Source organism: Prionailurus bengalensis, chromosome C1 (genome assembly GCF_016509475.1).
Source record: "Prionailurus bengalensis isolate Pbe53 chromosome C1, Fcat_Pben_1.1_paternal_pri, whole genome shotgun sequence".
In the NCBI taxonomy this organism is placed as follows: Eukaryota; Metazoa; Chordata; class Mammalia; order Carnivora; family Felidae; genus Prionailurus; species Prionailurus bengalensis.
In genome coordinates, this window is record NC_057345.1 from 128,755,291 (window position 1) to 128,770,327 (window position 15,037).

The window sequence follows — 15,037 nt, forward strand, 5'->3', positions numbered from 1 at the left end:
GGAGCCCAAGTTTACCACTGTAATAGTCAAAGACTTTTGTTGAGCAGTGATATTTGTTTCTTCAAAACTTGGTCAGCTTCTGACCTCTTTGCCTCTAGTCAATTCCAGGTGCCTATAAGCATGCTCAAGGATTACTAGATATAACATTTGATGCAGGTTTATCTCATTGCTTCTTCTCCTCCAGGCCTCTGTCTTTTTCAGCCTTAAGGATGAAAAATGACCATCTTAAGGATATCAGAAAATATGCATGGGACAGAAAAAAGCTTAATATGATCTTTACACTGAACCACTTTAATCAAAAGATGTTGTACCTGTTTGAGATTCTGGACTGCTTTTATTTTTTAAATTTCTATTTCTTAGTGTTTGGTGTCTTGAGGCCTCAGCTTTTCAACCATGCAAAGCCTTACATACTTTCTCTCCTCTCTCATTTCTGCTCGCAAGTCAGCCAGTTCTTTCCAAACTGCATGTTATTACTAACACTGCTTTTTAGCTTCTTTTCTTAGAGCTGTAGACTGAGTGAGCCTGTCTGCTCCACACTCACCATATGAAAAATTTTGACAGGTGTTTTGCTTCTATATATCATGAACTGCCATCTTTCTAACCTCTGATATCAGTTTTCTTGCCACCTGGGAGCCAAGCCAATGTCACATTGCTCTTTTTCACTCTTCAGTAAATACACATCTCCAGTTGCCCAGACTCACCAGCCTATAGGTGCCAATGGCATCCCATTGATGGAATTCTTTCTAATGTCACTGGATTATATTCACAATCTTACATAAAGACCCTGAAAGATCTTACTCAAACGTTTCCAGACAGGTTGGCTTGCACTGGAATGATTCCTCTCTTCTGCAAATATTCTCTGGGCCCTCTATGTTGGTCCGGCTTCTGTTATTTCCTGCTAGGTACCTGCTGGGAATTTCCATGTTCACTGGGCATCTGCCATCTCCTGATGAACATCTCAGTTTCTGCTAGTGTTCTTCTAACTTGCCCTTCCATATTTAACTACATTTCTCAGTGCCAGAGAAGTGCTGTATTTTGTAATGATTTGTCTTCTATACTTGATTATTCTTTTTTCTCATTCATAATGTCCATGTACCATATTTCAAAATTTCCTTATATACTTTTGCTCATGTACCCTATTTCTGTGACACTCTCTTTTCATAGAGCCTGTCTTTTGCCCAGATGGCATCTCTTACACTTACTGGCTTTCTTACCTCTATCCTCAGGAATGTCACAAAACTTTCTCCTTCCTAGTCCTCTTCCCCTGGATAAATCAACTTGTTCAACCGATCCTTGAGGATCTGTGGGCTCACATCCTTAGTCATTTTAAAAGCTAAGACTAAACTTTCCTATGATCCCTCCTACAAATACACTGTGTCACATAAGTGGATAAATGTTCTCTCTTCCTAGTTTGTACTTACTTTGTTTAGCCAGAGAACTCCTGGTCAGTCCTCAAAACCCTAGTTCAAGGATGTCCTTATTGGTGAACTATCCAAATTATCTCTACTCCTTATCAGAAAGTCTCACTCCTTTCTCTGTGCTAACACAGTTTATAGCTTATTAGACTGAGTGATGAATATTAGCTTGTTTGTCTGCTTCCTCTGTTATTGTGAGATCCTTAATATTCTTTGTCTGCCATGTAGAATGTATTTGGTCCATGTTAGTTGAATTTAATTTAACTAAATTCCATTTCTTAAAGCACATGTCATCTTCACAGGTGGTGAAGCCCTTCTCAATCTATTCTCCCTTTGTCATAGACATATGGATTAACTGGCTGCCTCCAGCCAGCTCATGGAACGTTGGGAAATGAATGAGGCACTGTGTGATTCTAAGAGTAATCTAGCATGTGAAGATGTGCCCCACCCCACACACACCCCTTGTTACCTGAGTTGTTGACTACCCTTGATGTGTCAAGTTTTTATCTGCTCCTGGTATTTCATAAGTTCTGGGATGATGAGCTTACAGAGAATGTAATAAGGAACTACATTTTGCTTACAGAGCATGTAATAAGGAACTACATTTTGTCTTACAACATTACTTGAGTTGTGACACAGAGCTCCTTGACCTAATTCGTGAGAAAACATGATACCATTTTGATCTGAAACCTGCTATAGAAAGTAATTGTCCTCTGAAACACATCTCAGACAATGTGGATACAAACTTAATTTTTCTTTTTCACTACTGTTATTTATGAGGCAGAGGCTAGGAGAAGAGAGATGTTTTCAGATGAAAGGTGAAATATTCTATTGTGGAGTATGTTTTATGAGGAAAAGAAAGAGATATATAATTTCTGACTCTGGGTTTGCATAGACTCTAGATATCTTTTAAGTTACCATCTCAACACATTATTTAAGGCCCTGTTCCCTGAAATCTTGAAGACCTGCTTTATTTTTTGATATAAAGTCACATCATTCACAGGGTAAATGCTCCCCTAACAATCGTCAAGCCAAGGGCATTTTTTCCCCTTGCATCTTCAAGGTTAAAGGGTTCCATTTACTCAGAATGTATTTAATGAATATATCTCATACAAAATATGGTTTTAATAATATTTGGCTTATAAGGTATTAGTTTTTTTTTTACCAATTTCTTTAACAGTGGTGCCTTTCTGTGCTGTAGTTTGGCCTATGGAGTAGGAGCCACGAATAGAATGGGAGATATAAAAACACATCTAAGGCCTTAGATGTGGCGAGGAGCATTTTCAGGGAATTCTGCCAATAAACCTGGTTCCAATACTGAATGGTCATGGGCTTTGGCCCCAAGCTCTATCCCAAACCTCACCATTGCACGGGTGAGGTGACTTCTATAGGAATGGTGGCATATGCAGGGTTCTTCAGATATTTGGGAAGTTTCATGACTGATGAAGGTCCTTTCTTCCTGTCTCCCTAAATGAGGTGAATCCTGAACTGTCCCTGAAAGGAGCCAGGGGTGTGGACTGGCACATGCTAGAAGGAAATGGGATGGAGCACGAAAGCAGAGGATGGACCAGAGAGAGTTTCTTTTTTTTTTTTTTTAATTTTTTTTCAACATTTTTAATTTATTTTTGGGACAGAGAGAGACAGAGCATGAATGGGGGAGGGGCAGAGAGAGAGGGAGACACAGAATCGGAAACAGGCTCCAGGCTCTGAGCCATCAGCCCAGAGCCCGACGCGGGGCTCGAACTCACGGACCGCGAGATCGTGACCTGGCTGAAGTCGGACGCTTAACCGACTGCGCCACCCAGGCGCCCCCAGAGAGAGTTTCAAACAGGCTAGTAAGCACAGAATGGAGAGAAGTGGGGCATGGGGGAAAGGAAAGGGAGGAATTGGTGGTGACAGAAATGATGTAAAAGGGCTTTAAATGATGAGGCCACATGTTCTGTGGAACTCCTCTGGGAGATCCCAGATGTCAGACAGGGTCTTGAGATCCCAGGAGTGGTTCTAGAAAAGACAGTGCCTGACCCTTTTCAAAGGCTATATAGATGTCAGGCATGACATTGAAGCCTCTTTTACCTCTAAAGCTCAGACCCCAAAACAAAAGTTGACATCATCTGAAGCAGGAAGAAACCAATGGCCCTTTCATTATCCAGAGTGCCAACTGCAGACAGAACTGTGAAAACTTTCCAAGCTGGCCAGGGTTTCTCAACTTGGCACTATTGACATTTTGGGCTGGATAAATCTTTGTTGGGGAGGGGGTTGTCCTGTGCATTGCAAGATGTTTGTCAGCATTCTTTGCCTCTACCTACAAGATGCCACTAAGCAATACCCTCCCTCTTAGTTGTGACAATAAAAAATGTCTCTAGATATTTCCAAATTCCCTGAGGGGCAAAAGTACCCCTAGTTGAGAACCGGTGCTCTAGGCCATCATGAAGACAAAAATAACATAGACTTCAGCCCTTGTTTCATTCAGAACATTGTAGAATATGACCCTGGTATCTTGACCTGTTCTTCTAGGTTTCACCCTCTCAGTCTCAACCTCTCTGAACAACATACCTTGAACCTGAATGATGACCCTCATACAATATGAAGATACTGCTTTCTGATTTCACCCTTGGACTCCTATTTATAGGATTTTTTCCCTGTAAATAGAAGCCTACTTGCGAACTATACATAGAGCAGGAATGTATGGGGCATTTGAGAAAAGATTTCCAACAAACCTGGTTTTGAATTATTTTTCTTCTGTGTAATAGCTGTGTTACTTTGAACAATTTATTTAATCCCTGTGATCCCTTTTTCTCATTGGTAAATCATGATTAAAAAAAAATAGCCCTTAACAAATCCCAACAAGGCATTTTGAGAAAAGTTAATGTCTGTACAGTGATTTACACATAGCAGGTTCTCAATGAATAAACAGCAATGATTAGTATGACCATATTGCTAAGCCAGAAGATATATTTGGGGTAGTGTATAGGACTGATATGAACACAGGCTGACTTGAGACATGAGTCAGAGAAGAGGGGATTATAGCTGCATCACTGTTCCAGTTTATAATATATATATTTTTTGGTTGGGCAAGCTTCTTATCAGTAATATGTACAAGGGGCAAGATCCAAAGAAATGCAATCCCAGGCCATGCTTTCTGGGAGCATCAGAAATCAAGTGTCTATGGGGCGCCTGGGTGGCGCAGTCGGTTGGGCGTCTGACTTCAGCCAGGTCACGATCTCGCGGTCCGGGAGTTCGAGCCCCGCGTCAGGCTCTGGGCTGATGGCTCAGAGCCTGGAGCCTGTTTCCGATTCTGTGTCTCCCTCTCTCTCTGCCCCTCCCCCGTTCATGCTCTGTCTCTCTCTGTCCCAAAAATAAATAATAAAACGTTGAAAAAAAAAAAAAAGAAATCAAGTGTCTATGCCAAGCCAACAGGTATTATGCACCTTGGGGTCAGAGAAAGTGGGATTTGAGCTATATACCATTGAGTTTTTTGGTTAAGCATGGAAGAGTAGAGAAAGACAGTTGAAGTTCTGAGAAGGAAAGTCTCAGGTTTGTCAGGAAGGCAAAAGAGGCAAGCAGCTCTCTTTGCCTGGGCAGGAGAAAAAACAGCAGAGGAAGCCTGGGTTCTGCTGCTGTGAGGGCGGGGCTCATAGCAAACTATAGTTCAAGGTGCACTTTGAGGGAATCGGCTTGGGAGCCTGAAACTCAGTGAGGGTCAGTTAGAGGAAAAAAACTCAGAGCTAGACAGGACCCAGAAGCTGTGGAGCCAGATGACAGAGAGGCATCTATTCATATACAATTGCTGTTCAAATTATAGAGGTTTAAAAATTCGGTTTTATCTGATGACTATTATTAATATGGTACTAGAAGTTTGAACTGCTAAAACATTACTGAATTTTTAAACTACTTGCCCTTTTCTCATTTCATCTTAGCCAATATTTTCTTCTGTGGTATTCATTTTCTTTTTAATCGCAATGCAGGCTTGTTGAGAATATTCCAGCTTCAGACCTTTTCATTTTATAGTGTAGAAAATGCAACCCCATTTCTTTCATAATATATTTTTAAAGAGCAATAATGAATCTCTTGGAATTTTTAACTAGCTATTTAATGGTAGACTTACCTTGAGCTCTAAACTCTTCTAGACAATCAATAATTGTTCTATAAAAATGCAGGAATATTCGTTATTGCTGATACTAACTCTCATTCTCCCAGCTGCATGATCCAATTTGTTTAAAGCATTACTCGTCTTACACATGCGGCTGGGAATAAATAGGACAAGAAAGTGCTAAATTAATGATCACCTCATTTCAAGACAGGCAGACTCTTCTATTTTCCTGAATGTGTTTTTAAGATTGAATAAGAGCACTGATTCCTGTGTGACTGGTAGAAGCTGAGACATGAGTAGAGAGATTTTGGAAGCTCAAGGCAAGCAAAGCTTGCTTTGCAGGGTCAGGAGAGGCTGTGTGAGAGAGAGACAGACAAACAGACAGACATATAGACAGCCACCCATGGGAAAAGAGGAAGGGTCAGGGGCTAGAGGTCAAATATGGATCAGAAGCAAGCCAAAGAGTTATCATTGCTGTTGACAGAAAGGAAAAGGTCCTTCCTTAGTTCTGATAAAGATTAAGGTAGTGCCTTGGTCACTAGCATCAACCTCAGGTTTGCAGATTTTCAAGAACACATTCAAGAAATAATTTGAGTATTTATTATGTGTCAGGCACTATTTTAAGTGCTAAGAATATAGCAATCAACAAAATAGACAAGGTTCTGTCCTCTTGAAGCTTATATTCAAATGGAAAACAGGTTTTGTATTATACACCAACGTATACATATACAATGTGATTCTAGAGAGTGATAAGTGACAGGAAGGAAATGAATTAGGGTAATATGATAAAGAGTAGGTGGGCCTCAGGTTCTCAGGGTAAAGAATGAAGAAAAGTTTCCTTGTTTCTGTCAGGGAAAGGGGAAAAGTAACCATTCTGAAATATATCCAGAATGTTCTATTCTCCTTAGAAAAAGTCTACTGTCAAAGAAAACTACTTTATCATAGTCTAATGGAAATAACCAATGTGGGGTAAGGAAAATATGTAACACCAGGCTCCTCCAGCTTTCCTATCTTATCTCTGGGAGAAAGCTGAGAAGCACTTGTGAAGGTCACCGTCCAGGGGCACAACCCCCTAAAAGACTGAGACCTAATCATGGGATTATAGAGTGTTCCCCCTTCTTCCTACATCTTGCCCCCACATCACCAGGACTCCTGTGTTGTAATAGGGGATGCAGTGGAAAGAAATGCAAAGCTCAGACTCTATTTAAGTAGGTGTCTCTAGAGAAACCCAAAATCACAGAGGAGACAAAGACAAGGACACTTTAGAAAATTTTAGCCTCTTATTCCTACAATTACAGCAAACTGTAAGCACAGCCCACCGCTAGTCAGAGAAACATAAAACCTCACAATAAAGGCCTTTTCACCACAGTTCCTTCTACTCAGTAATCATGTCTGGCTTTCAACCCAAAATTACAAGGCATGTATGATACTGTGATATAATAAGAAATATATATTTGGTCTTTATTCCTGTCATAGAGCTCCTAAAACCTTAGTAATCACTGGAGTGATAGTGTCTTTTGTATGCTAATGACATTACTGGTGATTAGGGACTCTAGATAGCTTCAGGACAGGGGCTGATCATCAGAAAGACCAAGGCATGATTACAGGGTTGGAGCTTTCAGCCCCACCCTCCAACTTCTAGGGAGGAGAGAGGGACTGGAAATTGAGTTAATCACCAATGTCCAATTTTTTAATTAATCATGCCTCTGTAATACAATTTTTATAAATTATGAACAACAGGATTCAGAGAACTTCTCGGCTGATGGATACATAGAATTTCTGAGGGTGACCTGCCCAGAGAGGGTGTGAAAATCTGTGCACCCCTTCCCCAACACCTTGTCTTAGGCATCTCCTCCATTTGGCTATTCCTTGATAATAAACCAGTAAATGTAAATAAGGTACTTTCTTGATTTCTGTGAGCCATTCTAGCAAATTATGGAACCTGAAGAGGGGGTTTGGGGAAGCCCTGATTTATAGCTAGTCAACCAGAAGTACAGGAGTCTTGGGAGTCCTCAAGTCCCAAGCTTGTAAGTGGCATCTGGAATTGTCTCGGTCAGGGAAAGGGTCCACTTCCTTGACACTAGGCTCTTAACATGCAGAGTATGCACTAACTCTGGGTAGTTAGAATTTAATTACACTGTACGACACCTAGATGGTGTTTGAAGAGTTGAAAAACTGGTTGATGTAGGAGAAGAAAGACCCACACATTTGATGTCAGAAGTGTGAGAGAAAATGGCCCAAAGCATGATAGAGGGCAGTGGGGCTCCAGTACATGGGGAGTCTTGAGCCAAAGCCTGCAAGATGAGACAGCCATTCACAGTCAGAGGAAGACTAAACCAGATACCAACAAGCAAAGGCAAACACTTAGGTGGGATTGAGCTTTGCTCAAAAGGAAACAGAAAGAGTGGCTGGTGGGAGTGAGCAAAGTAGAAATTGGCATGAAACAAGGTAAGAGTGGTGGGTGGAGGCCATGTTGTGTATGATCTTGTAGACTATGGTTAGAAGTTTGGATTTTACTTGACTTTAGCCCAGGTATCACCTAATCTTCCCTTCCTGTGAATGAATCAACATGGCTGCTCAGGAAAACATGGCATAGGCTCCTATGCAGTGAGGTGGCCCCTGTCCCAGCAGGACCTGACTTTGCTATCTTTCCCTCTCCCATTCCACACTGAGCAGGCTCCTTTAGGATATTCCTTTAGGATATATTCTCCCTGTAGGAAGGTCTGCCAAGTAGAACCCTGATAAATCCCATTACAGGCAGCCATTGGCAGCAAACCTCCATTAGCCTAACCTAGCTGCCAGCCTACTGCACCGTTAGCCTCTATGTCCCTGCCTGTGGCCCAATTAGCAAGCACTAGCCTGTTCTGTCCCTGGACATACATTTGCCTCCCAATGTAGGGGTCCCTGGCCATGGTCTTCCTCCTGTCAACTAAAAAAAAACCCAGCTTGGCCCTTTAGTCCTCATTGTTTTGTTTTGATCCATTTTTTTTTTAAGTGTTTATTTTATTTTTTTAATATAATTTATTGTCAAATTGGCTTACATACAACACCCAGCGCTCATCCCAACAAGTGCCCTTCTCAATGCCCATCACCCATTTTCCCTCTCCCCCATCACCCCCATCCACCCTCAGTTAGTTCTCTGTATTTATTCAAGAGTCTCTTACGGTTTGCCTCCCTCCCTCTGTTTGTAATTATTTTCCCTCTTCCCTTCCCCCATGGTCTTCTGTTAAGTTTCTCAAGATTCACATATGAAGATCCAGATTTACAGTGGAGGCTCTGGTCCTGTTCTGAGCTTTGCCCTTTGCTCACAACTACGTCCTGTACCTACCTGGGACAGGGAGGAAGAAGCGTTTCTTCAGTCCTACACCATCCAGACTGACCTTTAACCAACTACACGTGCTGTCCTCTTAGTGCCAGAGACCCACCTAGCTGGTCTTCCGCCCCTCCCCCCCCCCAACCCTGACTCTTTATAGTCAGGTAAAACCCCTGGAGCCTACCTGCAGGTGTGGCTATGACAGATGGCAGAGAGACAAATAGATAAACAGATCAAATAAAATAATCATCAGGCTACTGTCACTTCTGGATTCTTTATTTTATTGATTGATTTCCATAGAATAGGGCTGTTCTTTAATATAGTGCATTTATCTGAATATCCCAGCTGACAGAGATAATCATGAGCCCCATAAACCAAGAGGAGGCACATTTATGCTCATAAGTATAGCAGATATTTAGCTATTTGTTCTGGTTTACATTTATCCTTTATGAGCTGTTTTTTCCTTTTGTGATAAGTTAAAGATCACTCTCAAATATTTATCAGGGTCTTCACTATCCTCCATTGCTATTATTATTAATAATAAGTAGGATCATAACAACCACCATTCATTGAGCTCCTCTTACATGCCAGCATTAAAACATGACACCCTTCACATTCACCCCAGCCTATTGTGCACGCGTGCACACACACACACACACACACACACACACACACAGCAAGGCTGTAATACAGAGGCTTTCATTCCTAATTTTAAGAGAAACTGATACTTCTAGATGTTAGGAAATTTGCTCAAATTGCCTCAAGAAAGCAGAATTCAAACCTTGGACTTTTAGATTAAAAAATTGTTGTTCTGTTAGGTGTTCTCAGCCTAAAGCTCCTAAGACCATCCCCAGGGGTTCATAGAGCTGTGGGAGTTTTCAGGGTTTTATAGCATCAATGGTTGCAACATTTAGGTCAAAAATACTTTTGTTGGTGCTTACAGCATAGAAAAATGAATTTTTTTGCAACAAATAAACATACTGGTGGGTTTAAGTAGTTATTTAAGAACCTATCATGTCACATTCCTGCCCCTATACCACCTATCATGTTGTATTTTCTTTTTTTTTTAGGTTTTTTTTTTTTACATTTTTAATTTATTTTTGAGAGACAGAGAGAGACAGAGCACAAGTGGGGGAGGGGCAGAGAGAGAATGTGACACAGAATCAGAAGCAGGCTTCAGGTTCCGACCTGTCAGCACAGAGCCTGATGCGGGGCTCGAACTCACAAACTCTGAGATCATGATCTGAGCCGAAATCAGATGCCTAACAGACTGAGCCACCCAGGAGCCCCTGTATTTTATTTTCTATATGGAGTCTGAATCTTCTCCTAGTCTGGGAAATTTTCTAGGACATTCCCTGCAGGCCTCATCCATTCCTTGTGAGTAAACTGGTTGGTGCAGAGTCAGCCTTCTGTTGAAGGAATGATTCATCTACCTTCTTATTCACTTGCCTATAAACCATGGATCCTCCCCCCTGCTCAGGTCCTACCAACCCAGGACCAGTTCACTCCTCATTTTCATAGTTAGAGAATTGCAGACCACTATACCTTTAAGCCAGCTGGCATCATTTGATTTTTTAAATAAATTTTATGTTAATTATATTGATTTATTTTTTGAATGCTTATTTATTTTGAGAGGGAGGGAGAAGGAGAGTGTGAGCAGGGTGGGGCAGAGAGAGGGAGAGAGAGAGAATCCTAAGCAGGCTCTGCATGGTGAGTGCAGAGCCCGATGCAGGGCTCAAACCCATGAACTGTGAGATCATGACCAGAGCCAAAACCAAGACTCAGATGCTTAACCAACTGAGCCACCCAGGTGCCCCAATATTGATTTATTTTTAATGGGTAATTACATGGTTATCAAACAAGTCTACCTTCTCCTGTTTCTCATATATCCTTATGTTTCTCATGTGTCCTTGCAGAGACTGTATATGCATCTATAAGCATGTGAAGGGGCACCTCGGTGGCTCAGTCAGTTGAGCATCGGACTCTTGATTTTGGCTCAGATCATGATCTCATGGTTCGTGAGTTGGAGCCACGGGTTGGACTCTGCTCTGACAGTGAGGAGCCTGGTGGGATTCTCTGTCTCTCTCTTCCTGCCTTTCCCCACCCCCACCTCTCTCTCTCAATAATAAATAAATATATTTTTTTAAAAAGCATGTGTATGTGTGTGTATAAACATAGTTTAAATGACCCCTTCAGAGAATGCATGTGAAGTATGCAATCATATATGTTAAAAATGTTTCATTTAGACTGTTTTAATGTCAAAGTGCCTGATACATTTACTCAAAATTACATGGCATTATTTGATACAGTGCCATAAAACTAACCATATAATCTCTACTTTGTTTGGGCCAGATACAAAATGTTATGCAATAGAATTACTGAATGGCTTTATGGTGATACTAATGGACCATTGCAGATTCCAAATGTGCCTTCACAGGGTAAACCCAAACAAGACTACTCAGGGATGTTGCCCAGACAAAGAAATTCAAGTGGCCTCAGGCAGCCCCTGATCCTGGTTAATAATTTTGGCTTTCCTAATGCCCTTGCTATCAGAAGAGTGACTGGACCAATTTGCAAGACCCTGAAAACCAATGGCAGAGTGGTCAGCTCCCTTAGCAAGTGTTAGCCTTGCTGCAAGGTTTAACTTTCAAAAATGGGAAAATAATAAAGAAAAATAGGAAGGAAGAACTTTTCTTTAGGAAGTCCATTCCAAGAAAGATTTAATTAATTAATTAATTGTTAAAAGAATTTCCTGTTTCTCATGGCCTAAAATGATGCCCTATAGTATGAAAGTGTTTCTGAAGTAGTTTGTTCTTAGATGATGATCAGTGTAAAACATTTTGTTTTTGTAATCTTGGTGGCCAGGTTCATTAGGAGAAGTGGATAAAAGCTTCATTTTTTTTTTCTTTTTGTTAGGCTCTCTGACTTCATAAAGGATTTCTCCAAAAAGTGAGCCTACTTTCGGTGAAAGAACAATGCCATGCTCAGCCTCTAATCCAGGTTCTGACAGGACCTTCCAAAAATTAATTCTTTTTTTTTCTTTTAAATCTTTTTATTGTTTATTTATTTTTGAGAGACAGAGAGAGACAGAGTGCAAGCAGGTGAGAGGCAGAGAGAGAGGGACACCCAGAATCCGAAACAGGCTCCAGGCTCTGAGCTGTCAGCACAGAGCCCGACGTGGGGCTCGAACTCACGAACACGAGGCCATGACCTGAGCCAAAGTCGAACGCTTAGCGGACTGAGCCACACAGTCACCCTAGCCAAAAACAAATTCTTCAGCTTGTTTTTCCATATGTAGCCACTATTGAATAATGACATGAAATTAAACATTGGTGGGATGTTATGCTATACAGAGAGCATGTTTACTGAAAGGAAGCAGGAAATAAACATGAAAGTTCTACTCTTACTCCGTTATCTAACATGAATTGAATCTGCATCATGTACCACCCTATTGTAAGCATTTCATATAAATTATGTCATTAGATCCAACAACCTAATGAGGTAGCACTGCTGTCCTTATGCAGATGAGAAAATTGAGTTTTAGAGATGTTGAGTCACTCCACCCAAAGCATCATAATGAATAATTTGTGCATCTTGGAGATAAAGACAACTCTTTCTGGTTCCAAAGACTATCCTTTTTTTTTTTATGAAATTTATTGACAAATTGGTTTCCATACAACACCCAGTGCTCATCCCAAAAGGTGCCCTCCTCAATACCCATCACCCACCCTCTCCTCCCTCCCACCCCCCATCAACCCTCAGTTTGTTCTCAGTTTTTAACAGTCTCTTATGCTTTGGCTCTCTCCCATTCTAACCTCTTTTTTTTTTTTCCTTCCCCTCCCCCATGGGTTCCTGTTAAGTTTCTCAGGATCCACATAAGAGTGAAAGCATATGGTATCTGTCTTTCTCTGTATGGCTTATTTCACTTAGCATCACACTCTCCAGTTCCATCCATGTTGCTACAAAAGGCCATATTTCATTTTTTCTCATTGCCACGTAATATTCCATTGTGTATATAAACCACAATTTCTTTATCCATTCATCAGTTGATGGACATTTAGGCTCTTTCCATAATTTGGCTATTGTTGAGAGTGCTGCTATGAACATTGGGGTACAAGTGGCCCTATGCATCAGTGCTCCTGTATCCCTTGGATAAATTCCTAGCAGTGCTATTGCTGGGTCATAGGGTAGGTCTATTTTTAATTTTCTGAGGAACCTCCACACTGTTTTCCAGAGCGGCTGCACCAATTTGCATTCCCACCAACAGTGCAAGAGGGTTCCCGTCCAAAGACTATCCTTTTAACCACCAGGCCATTTGCCTCCCCTGTGAATTACCTGAAATTGTGTAATTCCCTAAAATGTATCGGAAAGGAAGGACTAGTCACACATTCTCCAGGCAGGGTTTCTGTTGGAGAATATTTAGCATTCTTAGCACATTACACTTAACAGGTATATGGTTTAAGGTTAAAATATAGATCCTGTGCTTTTTCTCGCAACATCTAAGAGGAGGGGAGGAAGTGGAGAACTTTGTCCTCTCTCAAGGAAGGAGAGAGATGGGGAACTATTATTTTTTGAATGGAAACCATGGACAGACACAGATCTGGACACTGCACATATTGAATTACTTCTTTTTGGTGAATAGGTATAATAAGTGAGTCTACTTCTATAAATTTTGGGACCTCTAAGTTCGCCAATATACATGCTAGATCCATGGTTCTTGAGGAATTTAGAGGTATGGTGAGTTATCAATTTGTAGTTTAAAAACTTTTTTTTAAATGTTTATTTATTTTTGAGAGAGAGACAGAGTATGAGTGGGAGAGGGGCAGAGAGAGAGAGGAAACACAGAATCTGAAGCAGGCTCCAGGCTCTGAGCTGTCAGCACAGAGCCCAACATGGAGGCTGAACTCATGAACAGTGAAATCATGACCTGAGCTGAAATCAGACACTTAACTGACTGAGCCACACAGGCACCCCTCAATCTGTAGTTCTTTAACTCTGTATGTTATATAATTATAATAATTGTTGTAATGCATATATTATTTACTGCTTATTGTGTGTATATATATTCATTATATTGTATATCATTATAGAACTTTAATTTTTTAACTCTTTAACTTGTGGGAAAAAATAAGAAAATGCAGTCATGTACTAAAATGCATGAATCAGAGCTAAACATGCCCTTAAAGTTCACACATAGGAGAGAACCACAGGGACTGTAGTAAATAGAAAAGACTCTTAAAGGAGGTGATGTGGTGAGGCCGGGTCTGAGGACCCATAGATGATCTCTCAGGATCAGCCAAGAGGGTCCTTGGCTTAGCACAGGGTGGAAATCAAATTTGAGCTGAGAGGAAGTGAGATCAGAGTTTACTGAAGACACAGAGTACAGATACAGACAGAGTGGCTGGGAGACTCAGAAAGGAAAGAAGTGTGAGTCTCATCCTTGCTTGGGGTCTGGGGTTTTTATTGAGGATCATGGTCTGGTGTACATGTCCTCTCAGGAATCCAGGAACTGGTTAGAACAAAGACAAAAGTCTAGGTGTCCTGCATAAGTCACTTATTCCTTGGAGCCAGGGGGCCTTGGCATGGAGATGTCTAGCACCAGTGGTCTGGAATACGTGCATGGAGACTTAGTTCATTTATTCTCGCCTGGTCCTTCCTTAGATGTCATTTATTGTGCTGGAAGACTCTAAAGAAACCATTAACTCCTTGTCCCTTACAAGGACATACATTATGAGGCACATGTAAAGTGGGGGTGCAGGTCCTAGCAAGAATAGAAGCAGGAAAAGGAGCAAAAAGCCGATTTTTATGAAGTCCCTTCAGCTTCCCTATTTCAGAAGTAGGACTTTTTGCTGGGTAGAAACTAGCTCATTGGGCTCTGGCAGAATAGTTTGATACACCCTCTTACCAACACCACTAGCAAGGGTGGGTTTAAAAACTTGTTTAAAAGTGCGGAAAAGCTTCTAAAGCAGTAAAAACTTGAAGGTCCTGGAGAAAAGAAAAGCTCAGAGATGCACATGCTATGTTTGGCACTGCCTTACCCCAAGATATGTGCAAATGCTAAAGTAGCTGCTGAAAGAGGTTCTAGTATTCTCATGGGGCTGAGAGAACAATGAAATTAAGCATCTGTCGAGGGAGAAAAGCTGGGAGACCTTTTGCTGGGAGCCCCCAAAGGGCTACATTGTAGGGGTAAGAACAACCTGGAAACAGACCAACTCAGAG